Genomic DNA, 6,099 nt, shown 5'->3' on the forward strand with positions numbered 1-6,099 from the left:
GATCTTGACCTGGGTAAATCTCAACCTAAGATTTCCTACACTAGATGATTTCATGATAAGGAAGTAGAAAAGCAGAAAAACTTGGTTTTTAATTAATTAACTAAACCCTTGGTTATTAATACAAGAGAGAAATAATCATTTCTCAAAAGCTTGATGGGAAATCTTCCTAATAATGAGATATCAACTGCTATCTCTCCACCACTCCTCTCTCCTCAAACACCACACTCTACTTCAAGCCATTATCAACATGGCTCTTGACTACTGGAACAGCCTCGTCATTGCTGTCCCAAGCTGCAAGCTCTCCTCTCTCTTCCACACAGCTGGAAAGCCTCAGATACTCAACATCTTCCCACTTCTCTCAGCCTCCTTTCCCCTTTAGTTAGAGGGCTGAGTGGTGGAACACTAAACCCCTCCCAAAACTTTCTTTTACAAAGAGCAGAAATTAAACTTCCAGCTGATTGCACTTTCTCTCTGAAGCTCCGCTAGTTTCAACTCCCCTAGTGCCAAGTACCCCTTGATGTCTCTCCTCTGCCCCCCCAGCTTCCTTTTGTGTGTTGTCTTCTTTGCCCCTCTCCATTAGATTGTAAGCTTGTGAGGACAGGGCCTGTCTTTCTTTTCCTTTTCTTTTTAAATTTATGGTTTTTTCCAATTACAAGTAAATTATTTTTAAAATTTTGAGTTTCAAATTCTTCCCCCACCCCTTCCCATCCTCCAACCTTGAGAAGGCAAACAATTTGATATAGATTATATATTGTAGCATTTAAAAAGTTAGAGAGACATAATTTATGGGCAATCAGTCATTTTATTAATAATGCTAGAATTTTAATAAAAGAGGTCAGTGTCACTCTTAAATGCCAAAGACCCTCATGGCAGTGGGCTCAAGGCTTATATGGCCTTGGAAAAGGGCGAGTGTTCCAGAGGGTGGCAATCAACTCTGATTGGTTAATAAGGAATGAAGAATGAATATTACAGTGAGGGGCTGAACTTTGATGATGTCCTTTACTTCTAAATTACCCCCAGTCTTGGGCAATCTAAACAAAGAATCTATATCCCCTACCCAAGCCTGGGCAAGACAAGAGGCTTGGAGTTTCACCTTAAATAAGAAATCTGATTTAGTAGGGTAGAGCAGCAACCCCCAGAAGGAGGAGAATGTTAATCCTATCTGCCATCAACCCTTTCCTTGAAAGATTAAACAAGGAAATGGGGGGGTGAAGCTTGGGTCTCCCCAATTTTAATAATTGGCTATTAATATGAGAGAAATAATAATTTTTTTCAACATGTACATGGGGGGTGAGACCACCCATCAGCAATTAATTTAAAAATCAGAGGGCTCTCAAACTCAGGAACAGAAAAACTTCTTTATTATGATCCCGCAGGGGAAAGAGCAGTCTCCGAACTGATAGAAGATTGGTAGAGAGAGGCGGGGCCTTTGGGGCAAAACCTAGCCTTACACTCTAACATTAACAAGTACCCTCCCCACCACCACTGGCCTTTTACTCTCATTGGTGGAATCCAGGCTCACAATTTTGCAGAAATTTACTACCCCAGGTACAATTTAGCCAATGCCAAACTCTTAAAGACACTTTTCCCTTATTTGGCAAGGACACAGTTCAGGTGATTTCTTAGTAACTGGAGACTTAGGCCTAGCTGTCAATCAGAAGCCCTGAGTCCCCACCTCCATTTATCCCACTCAATTCACAGAAAGGGCTTCCATGATTCCAGATTCCATGAAAGGGCTTCACCATCCCACTCATGTGCAATCAAGCAAAACATATTTCCACATTAACCATGTTGTGAAAGAAAGCAAGCCAAAAACAAAAAAAGAAAAAGAAAGAAAGCTTTTTTTAAAAGTATGCTTTGATCTGCACTCAGACCCCATCAATTCTTTCTCTGGATGTTGCAACATCTTTCATTATGAGTACTTCAGAACTGTCTCAGATCATTGCATTGTTGAGAATAGTTGAGTCATTCACACTTGTTCATCATTGCAATATTGCTGTTACTCTGTATAAAGTTCTCCTGGTTCTTCTCACTTCCCTTTGCATTAATTCATGTAAGTCAAGTAAGAGAAAAATGAGGAAGTCATTACTGATAAGGACACATGGGGTCTTGATGTTTTTCATGTCCTGGACCATTTGCTTGTCAGTCTGAAAAGGCCTATGGACTCTTTCTCAAGATAATACATTTAAAAGCATTAAATAAAACATGTAGGATTACAAAGAAATCCATTATATAGAAATAGTTATCAAAAGAAACTTAGGACCCCAAGTTAAGAACACCTGCAAGATGTTTCCTGAAGGGAAGGACATTTGAGTTAGGCTTTCAAGATGGGTAAGAATTGGACAGGCAAAGATAGGACTAAGAAGGCATTCCATGCATAGAGAACAGCCTAGATAAAAGCCTGAAGGCTGGAGGATCCAATGGTGTTTCTAGAACAATATGGAGGATATAGAGAAGGATATAAAGGGGATGATAGATTGTAACCCACCTTGACTAGGGCTTAGAGTGGGTGGAGGAAAATAGAAGATGATGAGCCAGGAAAGATAAGCTGGTGCCAGATTGTTGGAAGCCTTGAGTGTCAGGCTTGAATATATGAACTATTTTTGATGAGCCAGCATGGCAGAATAGCTAAACCACCAGACTTGGAGTTAAGAAGAATTGGATTTGAAATTCTCCTAAAATGCTGAGTATCTAGGTGACCCTGAATGAGAGTCAACCTCTCCTGGCCCCAATTTCCTCATCTGTAAAATGGGGGTAATAACACCCACTTCACAGGATCACTGTGAGGATCCAATGAGATGTTCCATGGGGAGCCCTTTGCACACCTTAGAGCCCTCTGTAAATACTGGCCATTATGATTCCTCCAAGGACAAAGGCAGTCACTGGAGGTTTTAGCAGATGATTTGAGAGGTCATTTTAGCATGATGTGGTCATTCTACTGATGAGGAAACTGAGGCTCAGAGAAATGATGCAATGTGTCTGAAGACATAAAGTGGGTAAATAACAGAGCCTGGACTCTAACCCAGGTCTCCAATGTCCAGGATTGATGCTCAGAACTGTCACTCCTTCCTCTCTAGGAAAGGTCCTGTGTGGAGCCAAACTTCCCAGTGAATGTAAAGGAGGATTCATTTCTGCACTTAATTTTTGTAGAAACTGATTGTGCAAAGAGAGTCAGGCCTTTGCACACTGTTGCCACATCTATCTTCCAGAGAGAATCCACCCTCAGGAAAAGTAAACCAGCATCTGGCATGTGTTCACTCACATGGCCACAAGGGAACATCACTGAGACACAAAAGAGCAGAGCTGTCTAGAATTGGAGCAAAACAAACCACAAGCCCTTACTGAATGTGCAGTATCTGTCCAGTCTCTGCTTGAATATTTCCAATGATGGGGAACTCACCACTTCATGAAACGCCTCGATCCACATGGGACAGCTGATTGTTGGGAAGGTCTCACTGAGCTGAGGTTATTAGAATTTTCTATAAATTTGCCCCTAGTGTTTGCTTCTGGGACCAAACAGAACCGGTCTGATTTTCTCTTTCCCAGAACAGATATTTGCAGATGGTCCCCCTAGGTCTTAGTTTCTCCAGTTATTTCCACAACTCATTCTCATTAAACATGATTTTGTGTCCTCTCCGATTCTGATCACATCCTCTTGATGACACCTCACTCTTTCATCAAGATGTTGAAAAAAATGGTTATTTCTCTTTCATATTAATAATCAATCATTAAATTAGGATTAAGGTTTTCCCTTCTTATTTCTTCATTCAGAAACAAGACACCTGTCGATTATCCAGCCTTTGTAGGGCAAAACTGATGATAAGATTAAATCTTGGGCAGACATATCCCACTGGGAAAACTCAGATCTGATCAAAAGGCAAAGAAATTCTAGTTAACATAGATTCTGGTCCATTGTGTTTTAGTCAGATGGGTCTGGGTAGAGGTGGACTCCTCCTTTTGTCTTATTACCCTGGACAGGGTGGTGTGGGTGCAGAAAAAGTCTCTTTGACCAAGACTGAGTGATCAGAGTCACATTCCCCCAGAGCATCATTAGAATAAGTCTACCTCCCATTGTAATATTCATTCTCTCATTAATTGTTTACCAGTAATTTACCTGGTGCCCGTCATGAACACCCACTCTTCCAAGGGTATATAAACATTGAATGTGTTCCACGAGGGGTCTTTGATTTAGGAGAAATGGCCAAATGACCATCCTTTCATTAATTACTCACTAGCATAATTAATAGAATTATTAATGACCCAGAAATTATGTCTCTGGCACTTTTTATACATCATAATGTGAAGTCTATGGCTGGATACAGGACTCCATAGGGGTATGAAAAGAATGGAGGAAATTAATCATCTCCCTCACAGGACTGTGAACATCCCCACCTGCAACCTGAGGACCTCATGAAGTCACGGAAAATTGGCCCAGGGTCCTAGCTGGCTATACCAGCCAAGCAGAAACCCAGAGGAATGTAATAAACTGGAAAGACTGTGATATTATGGCCCTAGGGAAAGACTTGTGTCTTTGACTTGTGAATCACTTGTATGAGGAAGCACCCAGCTGCCCAGAAGTAAAGTGCTAGCCAGAGGCCCAAAAAGCAGGGGAAGGAAAAAACAATGAATCATTTTTCCAACCACCCTCAGTTGGAATGTGCGGAGATGGTCAGAGTCAAAGTTCAATGCCCTATAGGGCCCATGTGATCCTGGCAGGTAGAAGAGCTCCAGCCCTAAAGAGAGAGACCTCAGTCCCCTAATGAAGGAGAAGGAGACAGAGCAGACACAGCTCTGGACTGCATGAAGAGACAGCCTTAGTCTGGACACCAGCAGGGATACCTCCAGGGTCTGCACTTAGGTTCTGTACAGAGAAGACACAGCTCAGGAGGGGAAGGCAGAGATTCCTGGCCAGGAGAGTCAAGTGGTCACACACAGCGGACAGCAGAGACCAATGGAGAGCCCCTCACAAGCTCCCCACAGAGGGGGCATCCCCTGGAAGGGGCTCCTGCTCACAGGTGAGATACCAGCTCTGCTGGAGCCTAGGGGAAGAGAGGAAGCTTGGGTGATTCTAGCCCAGACAAAGACATAAGGAACAGGAGGCAAGAGACCAGTACCAGTGGGTCTGTCCCAGAGACAGTCTCTACAGACCTGGCCAGGGGAGGTCTTCCCTGAGCCAGAGGCAGAGGGGGAAGTAGCAGCTTCCTGAGACTGAGGGCAACATCCAGCCACAATTCTGTGTAATCTCTGAAAAGACTTAGGGAGTCTTAACAGTCAGAGGAGACCTGGGTGCAAACCCCAGCTTTAATGTTTACCATGGACAGGTCATGTACTCCTCTTACCTTGTATTTACCTGGAATGCCATCTTCCTTGCAAAGCTATTTGGGAGCCAAACTCTGTCAGCCTTAAAATGCACCCATGGTTTAGCAGAAAGTGTTCTTTCTGGGTTTGGGCCAGAAGATCTAGTTTCAAATGCTGCCTTTGCTATTTCCTATTTAATACTGGTTTTATCTGTTATGTTATATGGGCCTCACTTTCCTCATCTGTAGATTCAGAGAGTTTAATTTGGTGACACCTAAGGTTCTATCCAAGCCTAAGACATATTTCTATCCTTAACCACAACACCTTATTAACTCATTTCTCCTTTCAATGTCTTGCCCACCACACTGGCATGCCCTTTCTGAATCAAGTCAATGGAGGGAGCTTAAAATGTGTTATAAACTCTCAGATCCTCTTCAGAGACTGGGACAGATATGTTGATGTGTAAGCACATGAATCCCCTCCAAACACCCACCATGAACCTCCAGCAGACTCTGGAGCAGGCTTAGCAGCCCAAATCTTTACCCTGGGGCAGTGATCTGGCCCCTCAGGAGGGAAGGGAGACCCTGCTGACCTCTGCCTCCTTCCTCCCCTTTCAGCCACCATCCTCAGCTGCTGCATCCACCCAACATCTACTCAAGGTGTTCCCATCAATGTTGTGCCAAAACTTCCCCTTGGAACAATGGGCAGCAATATGACCTTGACCATCCTGGGGTTCTCAAAGCAGGCTCCCAGCTATACTTGGTACAGAAACACAACAGAGGCCTCCAACATTATCATTAG

The sequence above is a fragment of the Trichosurus vulpecula genome, chromosome 2, assembly GCF_011100635.1.
Source record: "Trichosurus vulpecula isolate mTriVul1 chromosome 2, mTriVul1.pri, whole genome shotgun sequence".
Taxonomy (NCBI): Eukaryota; Metazoa; Chordata; class Mammalia; order Diprotodontia; family Phalangeridae; genus Trichosurus; species Trichosurus vulpecula.